This window comes from Acinonyx jubatus, chromosome A1 (assembly GCF_027475565.1).
Source record: "Acinonyx jubatus isolate Ajub_Pintada_27869175 chromosome A1, VMU_Ajub_asm_v1.0, whole genome shotgun sequence".
NCBI classification, from domain to species: domain Eukaryota; kingdom Metazoa; phylum Chordata; class Mammalia; order Carnivora; family Felidae; genus Acinonyx; species Acinonyx jubatus.
In genome coordinates this window covers 169937765-169956785 of record NC_069380.1, presented here as the reverse complement: position 1 = coordinate 169956785, position 19021 = coordinate 169937765, and positions in this window count along the sequence as shown.

Genomic DNA, 19021 nt, shown 5'->3' with positions numbered 1-19021 from the left:
ACACACATATATATACATATATACTTTTTTTCTGAACAATGTGAGATTGAATTGCAAATATGATGCCCCTTTACCACTAAATACATTAGTGTGTATTTCCTGAAAATAACATTTTCCTTTATAAATATAGTACAATTAGGGATGCCTGGGTGGTTCAGTCAGTTAAGTGTCCCACTTCAGCTCACGTCATGATCTCTCAGCCCAGTCTGTGGGTTTGAGCCCCGCATCTGGCTCTGTGCTGACAACTCAGAGCCTGGAGTCTGCTTTGGATTCTGTGTCTTCCTCTCTGCCTCTCCCCTGCTCACGCTCTGTCTCTCTCTCTCTCTCTCAAAAATAAATAAACATTAATTTTTTAAAATATAAACATAATATAATTATAAAAATCAAGAGATTAATATCAATTTAATATTATTACCTAATCTATAGACCTTATTCGAATTTTACTAATTACCCCACTAATGCCTTTTGTAGCAGAAGAAAAAGAATTTTTTTCTGTTCCAGAATCCAATCCAAGATCACACACTGCATTTAGTTGTCATGCCCCTTTAGTCTCCTTTAATTTGAAAGAGTTCCTCAGTCTTTCTTTTTCTATAGATAACATTTTTATAAAATCATAAATAGAATAATTCTCTTTACATTCATGTCCCTTGTGTTTTCTCCTTAATAATCTAATTTTCTATTTCAGTACATATGTAATAATCTCATTCATTTCACTGACTGCACAGTATACTGTATCAGTCAGGATGATCTAGATTATGTCATGATAACAAACAACATCAGAATCCCAAAGTGGCTTAATGCTGCAAACATTTATTTCTTGCATATGACATCCGCTGTCCTCCCTGTGAAGGCTCCGTGCTCCAGCTGCTTCTGTCTCATGACAGAAGCCTCCCAGTGTGTGTCTCTGTAATTACTGCACCAGAAGAGCATGAAGAACCTCACATAGACTCTCAAAATCCTTTTCGAATTTCAGAGAACAAAGCAAAACACATCAGCATGCCCACCCTCGAAGGGCAGAAATGTATTCCTTCTACACTCACAAGGAAAAGGAATAGGGGCACCAGGGTGGCTCAGCCCATTAAGCGTCTTATTACAACTCCCATATCACAGAGATAGTGATACTCTTGACACTTCAGTGCCTCCAAAATTACTTTCTGACTTTTGGGGAGGAAATTCAATTTTAAGATTTTAATGGGAAGGGCACCTTGGTGTCTCAGTTGGTTAAGCGACCAACTATTGATTTTGGCTCAGGTCATGATCTCACAGTTCATGAGTTCAAGCCCCACAGAGGACTCCATGCTGTCAGTGCACAGAGCTTGCTTTGGATTCTCTCTCTCCCTCTCTCTCTCTGCCCCTCCTTCACTCATACATGCTCTCATTCTCTCTCAAAATAAATAAAGAAAATTAAAAAAAATAGGCATGTCTTAAAAAAAAGAAGGAGAAAGAATCAATGAATACTGGCATGAACTGGTTTACAAAAATGAAATTCTAGGTAATTAAGTGAGCTACAGTTACTATATTAACATGAGATAAATTACAAGTACATGTTGTGAAGAGGGAAAATATATATATATGTATGTATATATATATATATATATATATTTATATATACAATTTTTTTAAGGAAGCTCTCTGCCCAACATGGGGCTTGAAGTCACAATCTCAAGATCAAGAGTCACACACTGTACCAACTGAGCCAGCCAGGCACCCCTAACAATGGTATTATTTATGGATACATAGTAGTATGATAAAAATATGAAAAGAGGCAGAGGAATGATACAAACCAACATTTATAGAATGATTGTCCAAGAAAGGGGGAATCAGTATGTATCAGTATCATTGAATGGACATACCATAATTTATTTAAGTAGTCCCTTATTTATGGACATGTAGATTGCTTCTGGGTTTTTTGTTTGTTTGTTTGTTTGTTTTCAAAAACCTTTATACATTTATTTTTGCACACTTGTATAAGTATATCCACAGTATACATTCTAAGAAATGGAATTGCAAAAGCAAAGGGAATGTGCATTTAAAGTTTAGGCTGCCATTTTGAGCTTTGTGCAAGATGAGTGAACAGAGGGAGCCAGGCAACAGAGACAGAGACAGAAAAACAAAAGAAAGAGAGGGGAGAGACAGAGAAAGTAGATTTCAAGACTGGCTTTCAATTTACAAGCCCTTTGAATCCTGATTGCTCATGTCTATTAAACTTCAGTATGTGTTCAATAAGCTCTTGGTTTTACATTTGCTTTTGGGTTTCTGCTACTTGCCATATGTTGCACCACACTTGGAGGGGACAGAAAGAAGGATGGCATGATCATTCTTCTCATTTCAGTTTTCAACCCAGTAAAGAGTCAGAGCATGGAAAGAGCACTCAGTTATCCAACCAAATGTTCCCCACTGGACCAATATTTTCTAAGCTGAGCTGCTTCTAAATCTAGAGTCAATGGTTGATGGAAGTGAATCTTACTTAGATCTGGAAGAAGAGCACAGCTGAAGTATTGCCTTTAAATTCATATCAGGGTAAGTACTTCTCATTTTTGAGACCCCCACCCCGAGTTCCACTTCATGAAGCACGACCAGTTACTACCAGAGCTCATCCTGATCCTCAACTTTTCTAAATCCTTATAACACAAGACATACAATCAGCCCACCTTTGGTTTTATACTGTTCTCTATTTGTCTAATTGTTGGAATTAGTTTTTAAGTCCTTTGAGTGTAAGAAAATATTTTATATTTATTTTGAATTTCCCAAGAAACTTGCAGATAAAACACTCAATGAAGGTGCAACTTGGATTGCTTCTACCCAAGTTACACAAGCCTGACTTAAGTTGGATGTATTTATAAACCATAAAAAAATGAAGGACAACTCAGCTAAAACCAGCATGTGGTTCCTATCTGCCACATTTCCCAAGGAATTTAGATTATTGCCTTGGTGATATAACTGTAGCAATTCTGAAAATGGACAGCAGACACCTATGTGTACCATTCTAATGACAACAGACCTTTTTCTCAGACTTGTATAAACTTAAGTGAGCCTACCCATACTTTATATGCATATTTATAGACTGTAATACTATCAGTAATCACTCTGTAGGTTTATTTATTTTAAAGTATTGCAAGCCTCTTTCCCCCTTTCTTGGACAATCATTCTATAAATGTTGGTGTGTATCATTCCTCTGCCCCTTTTCATATTTTTATCATACTATGATGTATCCATAAATAATACCATTGTTAGGGGTGCCTGGCTGGCTCAGTTGGTACAGCATGTGACTCTTGATCTTGGGACTGTGACTTCAAGCCCCACGTTGGGCAGAGAGCTTACTTAAAAAAATTATATGTATATATGTATATACATATATATGTATATACATATATATATATATATATTCCCTCTTCACAACATGTATTTGTAATTTATCTCATGTTAATATAGTAACTGTAGCTCACTTAATTACCTACAATTTCATTTTCATAAACCATTTTCCTGTTGATGCACATTTAAGTTACTTCCAGTTTTTCCTAGTTTCAAAAAAAATACTGTAAGAAATGTTCTTGTACATATCTACTTAATCTACACACATTAGAGTTTCTCTGTGGTATACACCTAACAAGTAGAATTGCTGGATACGCAGATCATCAATTTTGATAATCCCTTCATTTGATAAATAGCTTATTTGATAAATAGCTCTCTAAAATGGTTGTAACATTTCATCTCCCACCAGCAACACATGATAATGCCATTTCCCCCACATCCTCCTTTGATTTGTATTATTTGGTCTGTCACGATGCGCAGACTCCAATAAATCAAGCCCTGCCCTGACAACTGTATGGCTTTTGGGGATCAATACCTTATGATCCACCAGGGGGGAAGCTCTCATTCCTTTGTTCTATATCAATTCAAGCAAGCTTATGAATTTTATTTCTTTTGGCCAGCTTGACCTATTAGTTAAAGAGGTGTTAAGATCTTCCCTCTTGAATCTGTTTGGTTAAACATCTTTATATGGTTCTTGATTGCTCTATCTTCTGGCAAATTATTCTTTTTCACTAAAGAGTTTTACTTGTCACCCCAAATGATGCTTTTAATCTTAAATTTCATTTGTTTGCTATTAATTCCACTAAATACTATTATTCTTCTGCATGGTTTTCTTTTGCATTTTTATTTGATTGTTACATTTTTCCTTTATTTTCATATTTGTGGATGGTTTTAAGTGTGTTTCACATGTATGTATGTATGTATTTAGCAATCTCTACACCCAACGTGGGGCTCAAACTCACAGCCCCAAGATCAAGAGTCATATGTTACATGCTTTACCAGCTGAGCCAGTCAGGCACACTTTAAGTTTGTTTCTTGAACTAGATATAGTTTTGCTGTTTGTTTGCTTGCTTGCTTATTAATGACTTGGGATGATCTTTTAGTAAATGAGTTCTATCCAATGAACTCATACAATGATCTTGGTGTATTTGGAATTATTTCTACCATCTAATTTGGGTCTTCTCTTTACTATCCTTTTTCTTTTTTTCTTTTTATTCCTTTTGTCTCTTCTTTGGGACTGGCAAAGTTTTCTATATTCTTTTTCCTCCTTTGTTGTCTTCAAAGCTATACATTGTATTTCTGTTTTTTAACATACATGTTTAGCTCTACATTTTTCCTACAAAGTCTTAAGGTATTCAATGCTTTTTTCTTTCTCCTACATAAGACACAAAGTTAAGTGTTTTAACAACCTGCTAAGCACTCCCATATTGCTTTTTAACCCTCAAATTATTTTTTTAGTAATCATATTTACCTACTTAAATTACGATATCTGTGCTCACAATTTTTTCTTGCATTTAATTTATTCCCTCTAAGTTAGCTATTCTTCCTATTGAAGTATATCTTTGAATAAGTCTATGGTTAGTAATTTCTTATTTTTGTATATTTATTTCGCATATTTTGCCTTTCTAAATGTGTATTTTCATCAAGCATTTATGCTACCTTTCCTATACAGTGTAAGCTAATAAGTTGAGGAGAAGTTTTCCCTTATGAAAGTATTTCACCAGCAAAATAAAAAAGTAAAAATTAGGGGAGCCTGGGTGGCTCAGTCGGCTAAGCATCCAGCTTCGGCTTGGGTCATGATCTCACAGCTCACAAGTCTGAGCCCCGTGTTGGGCTCTGTGCTGACACCTCGGAGCCTGGAGCCTGCTTCGGATTCTGTGTCTCCCTCTCTCTCTGCCCCTCCCTGCTCACACTCTGTCTCTTTCTCACATATAAATACACATTTAAAAAAAAAAGTAGTAAATTTAAATTTGAATATCACCATTTTGCACCTTACAATGAATTAATGGATTACTGGCTGCCTGCATCACACAGAAAGATAATCACCTATTGCAGGTCTCCTATATGCCACCTACAAAGAGGTTGGACCCCAAATTATACCTGAATCTGGTCAAGTTTATAATCCCATTTCCAGTTTATAGAAAATACAGAAGAGCTGGGTAAATTACATGGGAAAGTGATCGGCAAAATCCAGATGTGGGAAACTCTACAAGACAAATCAAACAACCCAGTTTCTTCCAGAATTAAGCTATAAAGGGAAGGGGGGGGCAGCAGGGGAATTGAGGGGCACTTGGAGTATTGGAAGAAACTTGAAAGATGTATACTTCTTAAAAAGCAAGTTAAACTATAGGGCTTAAAGATGCATCTTGGGTGGACAAACTCTAAAGGAAAGAAGAAAATGATGACCATAAGAGTGAAGATATGCTTACTTTTAGGTGACAGGGAAAGGGTCGGGACTGGGACAGGGTAAATGAAGACCTCTGGGGCAGCTGGAGACCAACCCACTTGGGATATAGCACAGAACAAGACCAAGTCCACAGCCCTTGGGGAGTTTGCATCATATTGGGAGAGATAAACAATAAACGCATACTACAATGACAGTTAGTGCTAAATGCTACGAAATATATATGGTTGATCCTGAACCTTTAAATAAGTTACAATTGAGTTTTACTCCTAACATACAATATATAGAAAATGTATAGAAAATTTGATAAAGTCAACAAGTAACACATTTTTTTAAATGTGGCCAATTAAGAGAATAAAATAAAGAGAAAATGAAGGAAATGAGAGAATAAGAAAAGGAATCACAAAAAGCAAGGCCAAAGATGATACACAGGAAGATAGATACCCACAAAGGCATAAAGGAACATGCATATCCCAGGGCCAGAATTTTATGGAGTAAAGCCCTTTATTACTGCTACAAATCCATGACTCTGTGTAGAGATAAGGGTATATTCTCTTGGGGGTTCCCTTTCAGGTGACAATAAGTCAAGATCTGAAGACCCCAGGTTTACCCTAAAGTTTGGTTCCTATTTGGACCCGGGCTGAAGTGACTGTTTATGACATTTCTGAAAACAGATTTTATAAGGAAAATAAAGGTGAAAAAAAGAGTATCTGTCACACAAGAGTATCTACCATGGGAGAGCATCTGTCACAAAAGAGTATCTGCTGCAGAAGAGTATCTGTGACAGAAGACTATCTGCTGCAGAGGTGCCTGAGCAAACCCCCCAGGTCTGATACTACATGCCAGGCAGGCCCTCTTCCCTGCAACCAGGAAGGGTCACAAAACAGACACCAGAGAATGCAGAAGGCGTTCTCTTTTTGTTCACCTTGGAAGGTTCATTTATAGCTCACTTCTCTGGATGCAAAAAGGAAATCAATCTCACCACCTTTAACAGTAACAAAAATGGCAACAAAATGACTGTGGTTTTTAATTTCTTTCCCTTGTGGCAGCTTCAGTTTGTCCTCTTATTACTGGATTTATTAGAAATAACTATCCACGTCAATAAAACCACAAAAAGTTATAAGCCTCATCTTGTCTAGAGAGAATCCTAAATGCAGCCACAATTCACTTTAAATATATATAGAGTTTATGTATATTACATTGTATAGTTTTATATTATATAATAATTGAATAATATTATAGCTATATTTTCACTTAGAAGGAGAATATTAACATTAATTCACAGACTAAGAGGACAAAAGCTCATCAGAGCAATAATCCACCAGTGAGCAGTATGCCCTCAGCCAAATGCTGTCTCATAAGTTTTCCAGTAATACTGATTTTTTTTTCTTGTAACAAAACCAGATTTTACCCTGGTTATAAAAGTAATATTAAAAAGGAATACAATGAAGTAATGGGCCAATAAACATGTAAAATATGCTTTTAGAAAAAAAAAGTAATACAAACTCCTTATTTTAAAAAGTTAAACAGTGGAGGGACACCTGGATGGCTCAGTCAGTTGAGTGTTGGACTCTTGATTTCAGCTCAGGTCATGATCCCTGGGGGTCGTGGGATCAAGCCCTGAGTCAGGTTCTGTGCTGAGTGTGGAGCCTGCTTGAGATTCTCTCTCTCTCTTTTTTTTCTCTCCCTCTGCCCCTCTCCCCTTCTCATACTCTTTCTCTAAACAAACAAACAAACAAACAAACAAAAAACAACAACTTAAACAGTGGAAAAAGTCTGAAAGTCACCTGTACTCCCTCAACAAGAAATCTACATGCCCAGACTTTTCTCTTTGCCTGTACATATGCATGCACACACAACCACTCACACACACACACACACACACACACACTTTACGAAGTCAGGATCACTCTAAACATGTTGTTTTGTAACTTTATTTTTTTACTTAATATATCACAGATATTTATGATATGTCATAGAATGAAAAAGGAAGTTACTGAGTAATACATATATTCAAGTATGACTCATATTTTGTTTAAGAATTCTACATGTTTATATCTAGATATAAATATAAATCTAGATAGACTTATATATGATTTTATTTGCACAGGAAATGATCTGGCAGGGTACAAACCAAATTTTTAACAGCAGGAAATGGGATGGAAGGGAGTAATTGAAGAAACATTAAATTTTATTTTATATATATCTGCATAATCTCTTCCAAAAATGCATGTACTACTTCAGAAATTAATAAAAGTACACATCACAAGCAGCTTTTCATATTAATTACAATTATTTATGTCACTGTTTTTAATTGTTCTACACTATTCTGTTGTATGATAATACTATATCATGTAACCAACTATCTACTTAGGGGCTTTTAGGCTGTTTCCCATCTTCTGGTATTAAAGCAATGTTGATATCCTTGTGTAGGTTTTCTGTAGTGTCTCATAAACCCTGAATGGTATCTATTTTAATGTTTTTTAACCCACCAGCCAAAAATAGTATCACATTGTTTTAATCAGTAGTTTTTGATTACAAATGGGATTGATGTTTCCCATGCTTGTTGTTTTTCTTTTCTTTTCTTTTTTGTTAAAATTTTATTTTTAAGTCATTTTCACACCGAACATAGGACTCAAAATCACAAACCTGAGGTCAAGAGTTGCACACTCCAAGGGCTCCTGGGTGGCTCAGTCAGTTAAGCCTCCTGACTTTGGCTCAGGTAAGGGTCTTGCAGTTTGTGAGTTCGGGCCCCGCGTCGGGCTCTGTGCTGACAGCTTGGAGCCTGGAGCGTGTTTCAGAATCTGTGTCTCCATCTCTCTCTTCCTCTCCCCCCATCATGCTGTCTCTCTCTCTCTCTCTCTCAAAAACAAACATTAACAAAAAAAAGTTGCATGCTCCACCACATGAGCCAGTCAGGCACCCTTTGTTTTTCTTATTTTGAGAATTAGCCTCTTCATTATTTTGTCCACTTTTCTCGAAATTTTCCTGTTTTTCTTAGATAACTGCTTATATATCAATTTATTAACCTTGTCTGTGATACACATATGAAATACTTTTCCAGAATTGCTTTTTGCCTTTTAGAGTTTTGTTTGTCTTGGTTTTTTTTTTTTTTTGCCATTTTTCCTTGCTTTTTTTCACATGTTAGTTTCATATATATATTCATATATATAAGTATGTATATAAATAACATATATAAAATATAAATTTATATATTTATTTTATATATATTATTTATATAAAAATGTATATATTTATATATATTATTTATACATATACATATATATAAAATATATATTATATATATGTATACATATATATATATATGTATATATATATATGTGATCCTTGCACCAGGAGCCATGGTTTCAATTGATGTAGTTATATACCTGGTAAGGCAATCTCTCCTCATACCTTCTTTTTTTTGAAAAAAAAATTTCTTTTAACGTTTATTTTTGAGACAGAGAGAGACAGAGCATGAACAGGGGAGGGTCAGAGAGAGAGGGAGACACAGAATCCGAAACAGGCTCCAGGCTCCGAGCTGTCAGCATGGAGCCTGATGCGGGGCTCAAACACACAGACTGTAAGATCATGACCTGAGCCGAAGTCGGAGGCTCAACTGACTGAGCCACCCGGGCGCCCCATACCTTCTTTTTTTTAATGTTACTGGTTATTTTTGCTTGTTATTCTTAGTTGTGAAATTTAGAATTCTTTTGTCAAAACATAAATGTTGGGATTGTGTTAAACTTATGGATACATTTGGGGGAGAACTAACTTATTCATAATACTGAATATGTCCCTAATCTTTTATGTTCCTCAGTCAAGTTATATAGTTTCCTTCTAATATGTCCATCACATATCTTACCAAATTCATGCTTATCTATTTTATGTTGTGTGTTATTAATGCCAATAGGAAGTTTTAGTTTTGCTTAACAGTATCACTGATATTTTATACCAGTCAACGCACATTTGTTGAACGAATAAGTGCATAGTAGAATAAACTTTTAAAAGCCATGGTAACTTGATAGACAAGGGAGAAATGTGCCTTAATATCTGAAATATTTGAGTTGAATTATACTAACACAAAATAAGTAGTCAACTTGATTTGCTAGGGCTGTTATCTAAAAGTGAACTAAGCATTAAGTCCTCAAAGTCAGGCCTGGCCTTGTCCACGCATGGTGGACCTTGGGAAGTTACATATGCTTGGGGAAAAAAGTCTTAGCTATTGCTTCATTAATGCCTAGAGTTCTACCATAATTTCACTACTTCAGATTAAGGGATTCTTTTCTCTGAAAATGAAAACAGCTCTGAGAAAGATAGTAGAACACTATGTACTAAGCCATTACAGTCTTTTATACCTTTGTATGAATTAACTATCAGTTTCTTCCCAACTTGTAGCTAATTAAGAAGAGTATTTGATGAGAGGAGAGAATCAAAAGAGCAAAGAACAAGGAGTAGTAGGATCCTGGACACATGGGGCATGTAAAGATAAAAAAAAAAAAAAACCAGGAGAAGGAAGCTAAACTTTTTAAACTTTTTTGGGCAGGAAGTGCATCTTGTTCATCCTTAAGCATCATGCTTAGCGCATGACAGACACTATGCAGATATGTGTAAAATGGATGAGTCAGCAGGTAAACAGCTCTGCTCACCTCACAGTTTTGCCTATGAGTTCTTCTGCCCAGAGCTGCAGTCTCGGGGCTATTTTGGGGTGACCACTGCTCTGCTATTCTAACTTCCTTTCTTTAGAATTACTCATATGGGACATGATGCCAGAATCTGATTACTAACAGATGTTAGTCCACTGCTGTAACAAACAACTGCTAACTGTTAACACATTTTCCATTGAGGTAAAACAGTAAGATGTCTATTTATACAGTATAAGTGTCTCCCTATAGAATGAAGAAAGATTGTTATCATCAGATGTTTGGTCAGGTCAATGAGTAGTTCTCCTCACTCCTCATGGGTCGGATCATTTCAAAACCAACCCCACTGGGGAAGTATGGCGAGACTGGGAGACAAGGGATAAACAATGGATCTTTTCCCACTGTTTAGTTTTTTTCCACTGTTGGTGTTTATGAACTTATTATATAATGTAGCAAAACGATGACTCAACCATAGAGTCACCACTCCCCCAACTCCTGTTGGATCTGAGGAAAAGGGAGGAAAGCTGGTGGAGTAAGAGAGCATTTGCTGCTAGCAGAGAAAAGGGTGTCAGTGAAAAGAGAACAAGTGGTGACCTGTGATAACCAAATTGAGACTTTTTTTAATGTTTATTTATTTATTTTGAGACACACACACACACACACACACACAGAGGACGAGCACGTGAGCAGAAGGAGGGGCAGAGAGAGAGGGTAAAAGAGAATCCCAAGCAGGCTCCATGCTCAGGGTGGGGCTTGATCTCATGACCTTGAGATCATGACCTGAGCTGAATTCAAGAGTTGGATGCTTAATCGACTGAGCCACCCAGGTGCTCCAAATTAAAACTTATTAAATTGATAATAATTTTCTCTTTGGTGATGAAAAAAACATATTGTCTCAAGACGCTAAAGTTTATTTCACTTTCTCAATGAGGGACACCAAATGTTGCTATGGTTATTATCTCCTGTGAGATCCATAAAGCTTGTGCCTTATCTATCTTGGTTCCAGGGGCACCTTCAGTGCCCAGAAGGTAGTGGGGATTCAGTAAATAACTGTTGAATGGATAAATATTTAATACTGGTGATTCATTATCCTTCTGAAAATGAGTAGAAAACCTTTAACAAATTAGATCTAAATAATTGGGATCACACTTCAAGGGTAGAGGACTGTATTCTGGGATCTATTTTATGCCCAATAAAAACAGCACTGACCATTCCTTGGTCTCAAACTAAGTCACTCTGAAAAATCTACCCATGTCCAATTGTTCTCTCTTGAAAGATTAAGACTGGGGCTGTCTACGCCAAGTAATTATTCATACAATTTTTACTGGCAAAATCATAGGATAGGTGCTTAACTCTCCACTTTCTGTTGTCAGTGTAGATGTGATCTAAGGCAAATGAAAAGAAATCATGCTATATAAACTGATGCAAATATTCAGTCTAAGCTGATATTTTTCCTTTATTCTCCTGTAAATTAATACAAATTAGAGAAAGTGACTTGAAGTAACTACAAAAAATAATTTTTATTTATTTATTTATTTATTTATTTATATTTTTTAGAGAGAGAGAGAGCACAAGCAGGGGAGATGGACAGAGCTTAACTGACTGAGCCACCCAGGCTCCCCCCAAATAATTTGTTTTTAAAAGATTACTCTGGGGGCGCCTGGATGGCTCAGTCAATTAAGTGTTTGACTCTTGATCTCAGCTCAGGTCTTGATCTCAGGGTCATGAGTTCAAGCCCTGCAATGGGCTCCATGCTGGACATGAAGCCTACTTAAAAAAAAAAAAAAAGATTACTCTGAAATTGAGTTGATGTTATTTTCTGCCAATTAAGATAACTGCCTATCCTCAACTTAATTTTACATTCAAGTCTTTTGTGGCTTATTTAAGACATTTGCATCTACTCCAAATCATGGCATTGTTTAACATTAAATAGAAGTTGTGAACCTGATATCAAGCAATCTTTTTTTAAACTTTCTTTTGATTTTTTTAAAATTTATTTTTGAGACAGAGAAAGCATGAGCTGGGAAGGGGCAGAGAGAGAAGGAGACAGGAACTGAAGCAGGCTCTGCACTGACAGCAGAGAGATGTGGGGCTCAAACTCAGGAGCCGTGAGTTCATGACCTGAGCCAAAGTCAGGCACTTAGCCAATTGAGCTACCCAGGTGCCCCAATAAAGTTCACCTCTTTCTTTCTTTCTTTCTTTCTTTCTTTCTTTCTTTCTTTCTTTCCTTCCTTCCTTCCTTCCTTCCTTCTTTTATTTTTAAATATTTATTTGTTTTATTTTTATTTATTTTGAGAGAGAAACAGAGCATGAGTAGGGGAGGGGCAGAGACAGGAGACACAGAATCTGAAGCAGGCTCCAGGCTCTGAGCTGTCCCTACAGAACCGGACATGGGGCTCGAACTCACAAGCTGTGAGATCTTGACCTGAACTGAAATCAGAGGCTCAGCCACTCAACCAACTGAGCCACCTACGTGCCCCCTCAAGCAATTTAAGTATAAAGGTCTTCCTGCATGTTAAAGACATAATTTCTAAGGAATCACACTCCCCCCCCGCCCCCGCCAGAGAATCCAGAAATGGAAATGCCTCTTTTAAACCATTTCATATGCCACCGTGTGGAGCAATAAACACACCAAATATATACATAATATAGATTTTGGTATTGTGTTAAACATAAATTCAGTTACTATTTACAAAATCAGAAGTTACAGTTCTAATGATTTATGTTTCCAAGTTCAAACTGCATAAGAATGATCATTAAAAGTATCAACACTTCCAAAAAAAGAAAAGTATCAACAGTTTCAGAAAATTTGATTAAGCTGGTTATGATTATAGACACAACAGTTGGTGCTATTTGGAGATAGTATACATCATGATTTCTTAAACTAGTAAATTCTCACTTTGAGCAGTTTTTGTTATGGTGGCCAACAGATAAAGAGTCGTTGTAAACAAAGGTGTGAAAAAAAATCAAGCCTGTCCCCCTCAGCCATATTCCAAATCCCCCAATACTGCCCTGTTATTAATCTACATCAGCATTGATTTTAGACTGAGCATTCTGGATGATAAGCAAAAGCCTACACGGTGAAGTCATTCTCACCTATCTGCACTGCCATGCTCATAATAAAGCAAAAGTTATTTATGGATTCAAGGAAGAGGCACACACTTGAGTCAATCATCGTGGTCATAGCATGATCAATGTCCAACAGCTGGAGGATCTTGAGCCAAAACTCATCCCTAAACAGCTGAAAGAGAGATATTAAGGAGAGGCAGGAAGCATTTGGAGACTACTAAGTGATGAAGGGCTGCATGAATCAGCTTGCTGCATGTCAGAGAACAGCTGGACTTGACCTGACACGTGTGGTTAGGTCAGTTCCTGGCTGCCATCTGTGCAGGCCTGGAGGGTCCATTTCCCTTGGCTGCTGATTAGCCAACGGGTCTTAGACAAAACTAGGAAATTAGCACTTTTGTTTTAATACTTTGTGTCTTAGGAAAGCCTGCTCCTTTAAGTCTCAAGCACTTGGTGCTTCCACCTCATTAAAATATGCTCTCAGGCCCCTCACGCACACAAATTGTTTAAGACAAAGTAGATGCTCAGTATAAAGTTTCATTTGCCTCCTCTTTTGCCACAGTCAAATTACTGAGGAAAATGTGCTTTGTGTTCCTTCTAGAGTGTTTTTGTTTTCACAGATAACCAAATCCCGGAATCAATGGAATGAGACAAGAGAGAGGAATTTTAGGCATCAACTCTTGTGACTGTTTGCTTCATCTGTATGTGAGTCTTCCGGATTAGCTAACACCTCAGCACACTCCATGAGGCTAGACTCTCTTCAGAGTGCTTTACATGTAGTATGTTATTTTCCAACAACCCTATGAGGTAATACATTAGCCCATTTGGGCTGTTATGACAAAAATAGACTAGGTGACTTAAACAGCATTTGTTTCTCACAGTTCTGGAGGCTGGGAAATCCAAGGTCAAAGTACCAGTAGATTCCACGCCTGGTGAGAGCTCACTTTATGGTTTATAGACACCCATCTTCTCTCTGTGTCTTCACAGGGTGGGAGGGGTGAGGGAGTTCTCTGAGTTCTCTTCTATAAGGGCACTAATTCCATCATGAAGGCTCCACCCTCATGACCTGGTAACCCCCTAAAGGCCCCACATCCAAATATGATCACATTTGGGGTTAGGTTCAACATAGGAATTTTGGGAGTATACAACCATTCACCCTATAGCAGGTGGATACTGACATTAACTTCATTTTATAGGCTGAGGAAAGTGGGACTTTTGGAGGTTGAGAACTTTCCTAAAATCACACAGCAAGTAAGAAATGGAGCCAGGGCATCTGCTCTAGGGGCCGGTGCCTTAAGCCTGTGCCATGTCCTGGGTGGGCTCTCAATGTGAGGGAAAGGACTACACGGGTCAATTAACCTCAACATGTTTACTTTTTTCATGACCTTGAGGCTAGTTATGGATCCCCCACCTCAGGCTGGTATAGTAGCCAAAGTAATGACCTCCCAAAGATGTCCATACCCTAGTTTCCAGAATTTGAAGTATGTCCCATTAGATGGCAAAAGGAACTTTGCAGATGGGATTAAGGTTGTGGACCTTAAAATTGGGAGATCATTTTGGATTATCTGGGTGGACTCATTCTAATCACGTGAGACCTTGAAAATGGAAGTGGAAGACAGATGGGACAGAGAGGTGAGACCAAAGAAAAAGGAAGAGAAATTTGAAGTCTGAGAGGGATTCAACCCACTGCTGCTGGCTTTGAAGATGAAGAAGGAAATGGGGACCTCAGTCCTGCAACCACAGAATTCAGATTCTGCCAACAACCCCAAATGAGAAGAAGAAGAAGAAGAAGAAGAAGAAGAAGAAGAAGAAGAAGAAAAGAAAGAGAAGAAGAAGAAGAAGAAGAAGAAGAAGAAGAACAACAACAACAACAACAAAAAGCCTGATCTTCCCCTGAGCCTTGAAAAAGGAATGTAACCCTGCTGATGATAACTTGACTGAACCCAGTGAGACTGGTGTCAGATGTCTGATGTAGAGAGAACTATAATACATTTTTGCTGTTTTAAGCCACCAAGTTTGTAGTAATTTATTGCAGCCGCAATAGGTAATTAATAACTGGTTAGTTCCTTTATTCAATTAACTGAATTCCCCTAATGCCTAGTCATGAAGGGAAGTACACACAGTTGTCTGACTCTTGGTCCTTCTCTTATGCGGAAAGAAAAGCAAAAATGCATACCACCCTGTAGGCCATGTGGCAAATCTGGATTGAACCATATCTCAGGATCAGTGGACACAGTACTACCCCAGTATGTAGTCTAAAGGCCATGGTTTGTCCAGAACTGGATTGACTGGTCTTGAACCTCGAGAAACAATCCCTCAGTGACTTATTATCTATTTGTCTCCTGTGCAGGTGCCACCAGAGAAATGAAGGTGTGAATTAGAGGGCACTGTTATATCTGGTGAAAAGCTCCAGATTTATGTGCAATAGCAGTGACCTATGGAATTTTATTTCAGAAGAAAAATACTTTGCTGAAAAATACTTTGCTCCTGGGTGGCTCAGTCAGCTGAGTGTCTGGCTTTGGCTCAGGACATGGTCTCATGGCTTGTGAGTTCGGTCCCCACATTGTGCTCTGTGCTGACGGCTCGGAGCCTGGAGCCTGCTTCAGATTCTATGTCTCCCTCTCTCGCGCTCTCTCTCTCTCTCTCAAAAATAAACATTAAAAAAATGTAAAAAAAATAATTTGCTGAATAAAAGGATATCCTCAGGTTGGTTGATTCCCAATTGTGAGCAGCAATTTTCTAAAATTCTACTTTCTGTTTGATCAGTGGAGACATATAATAAAATGCTTTGTCCATATTTTTAGTAGAAGAGGTTTAAGAATAAGACAAATGAGAAAAATAAAACATAACTCAAATGTATTCAGTGAAGCACCACAATGTTTGTATTTTATTTCTTTGAATACTATTTCTTAAGTTACATTCAGCCTATGCATTTTCCTCCTGTCTGTGTCTCAGGGTTTGTTAACTTTGTCTTTTCCCCTCCTTATTTCTGTGACATCACTGGCCATCAGCTTCCTCCGGCAGAGGGAGAGGTATGTGTCAACAGAGCTGTGTCTGCAGGGGCTGAAGGTCTCCTTACTGGGAAGGCTGGCTGCCTCATTGGTGCCAGGCTCCAATAAGAGCCAGGGTCCCCTCCAAAGGTGTTGGGATGGGGATTCCCTGGGGAGATTATGCACATCTTCTTCCTAACATATATGATGGAACAAAAATGTGTTAATGACTTGAAGTAGTTAAGAAATTTTCTTAACCTGAAGAAACAGTTTATGGAGAGAACAAAGGGGCCTGATCATAGATCATAGATCTATGGCAGAGTTTTCTTCTGTAGCCTATGAGGGATATAGTAATAACATTTGCATCATCCCAAGTTGGTTTGACTTCCTTCTTAGCAATTGCCAAAGTCAGCCTGCTTCGGGCCAGCCTTTCCCATGGCCTTCCAGATAGAGACCTGGTCTGTCTGGTTCCCAGGTCTGGCAGCATCTGGCACATAGGCTATGCTCCATAAATATGAGTGAGTGAATAGTCTGAGACCTAAGGCCAAGTTCTCACCTTCTGCACCTCTTTCTCATCTATGAAAGAGTCTAAGCTTTTTGTAGAGATGACTGGATGACCTAAGGGTCCCACAGTCCCCAAACTGACTGTAATTTCCTAAAGGTAAGAATTAGGTAATATTCTTCTACCTCAATTTTAACATTTAGCTGTATTCTTTTTCTTTCTTAAATTACTTAACACTTATTTTGCATTAGGCATCCTTCCAAAAACTTTGCAAATGATAATTTATTTTATCATCATGACAGCCCTGTGAAGTTGGTACTATTGTTATCCCTATTTTACAGATGAACCAACAGAGAGCTTATGTAACTTGTCCAAAGTCACAAAGCTAAATGGTGGGGCTGGGATGTCACCCATCCAAGCTGGATTCAGAGACAGTGTTCCACATACTATGCTTTACTGTGCTGCTTTGTCTTACTACTATTAGGTAGAATGATGGAGAAAGGAAAACATTTGGAACTTAAGTTAGGACAAAAGTGAGAAAGAAGTAATATTTATATAAAAAAAAATCCAAATGAATAGTATGTTTCCAGGTACTTCATGCATAGTTGATATAGTACAAATGTTGACACTGTATGACACATACTGATAAAAATCTAGGCTGATTTGGGGGCCTGGGTGGCTCAATTGGTTGAGCGTCCAACTCTTGATCTTGGCTCAGGTCATGATCTTGTGGTTTGTGGAATCGAGCCCTCAGTCAGGTTCTGTGCTTTCAGCACAGAGCATGCTTGGGATTCTCTCTCTCTGTCTCTCTCTCTCTCTGCTCCTCCCCACACTCCCTCCCTTTCTCTTGCCCTCCCTCTCTTTCTCTCAACATAAATAAACTTAAAAAAAAAAAACTAGGCTGATTTGAATACATAACTTAAAAGGATTTTGCTCCTTGGCTAAAGAACCTTAACGATATCAAATTGTGAATCATTTGAAGTACTCAAAAACATGACCCCAACTTCCACTTAAGTAATAATTACTGCAATCATTTAGTAGGAAATTATACAAACTTGCAACTGGCTAAAAAGTTCCAAACTCGGTGCTTCTTGTAGGCAGTTATAATAGTTTGCTAGGGCTGCTATAACAAAGTACCACACAATGATTGGCTTAAATAGCATAAATTTATTGTCTCACAGTTCTGGATGCCAGAAGTTAAAGATCAAGATGTCTCTAAGGTTGCTTTCCTCTGAGGGCTGTGAGGGAAGGATCTGCTTTAGGCCTCTTTCCTTGGCATATAGACAGAGGGCTTCTCCCTGTGTGTCTCACATCTCTCCCTATGTCTGTGTCTGTCTCTGTGTCCAAATTCTCCCTTTTTATGAGGACACTAGTCATATTTGATTAGAGCCCATCATAATCACCTCATTTTAACTTGATTGCCTTTGTAAACACCCTTTCTCCAAATAAGATCATATTCTGAGGTACGGAAGGTTATGATTCCAACATATCTTTTTTGGGGAGGATGCAATTCAACCCATATTGGAAGTATAATATAGGGGGAAGAGTCTGGGTCTGAATTCTAGCTCTGACATTCATGAGACTTTGCTATACCTCATTTTCTTCCCTTAAATGAAGGTAAAACAGATAGTATCTGTCTCATGCTGTCATGAGGACTAAAGAATTAGTACATGTAGCACTTAGACTATTGGGTAGTACAATGCATGTTAGATATCCATTCATTCAAAATATTGTTTCTGAACACCTATAAAGTGCCAGGCATTATTCCAGGTGTTTGAGATAAAGAAGTAAACAAAATAGGCAAAAACGTCTACGTTGGTGGAGCCCATAATGTAATGGGAAAAGAAAAACCATTTATTTATTTATTTATTTGAGAGAGAGAGAGAGAGAGAGAGAGAGAGAGAGAGAGATTGAGAGAGCTTGCCCAAGCGGGGAAGAGGGGCAGAGGGAGACAGAAAAAGAATCTTAAGCAGGCTCCACATTTGGTGCAGAGTGTGACAGTGGGCTTGATCCCATGACCCTGGGATCACAATCTGAGCCAAAATCAACAGTTATACACTCAACAACTAAGCCACCCAGGTGTCCAAGAAAAACAGTTTAAAAA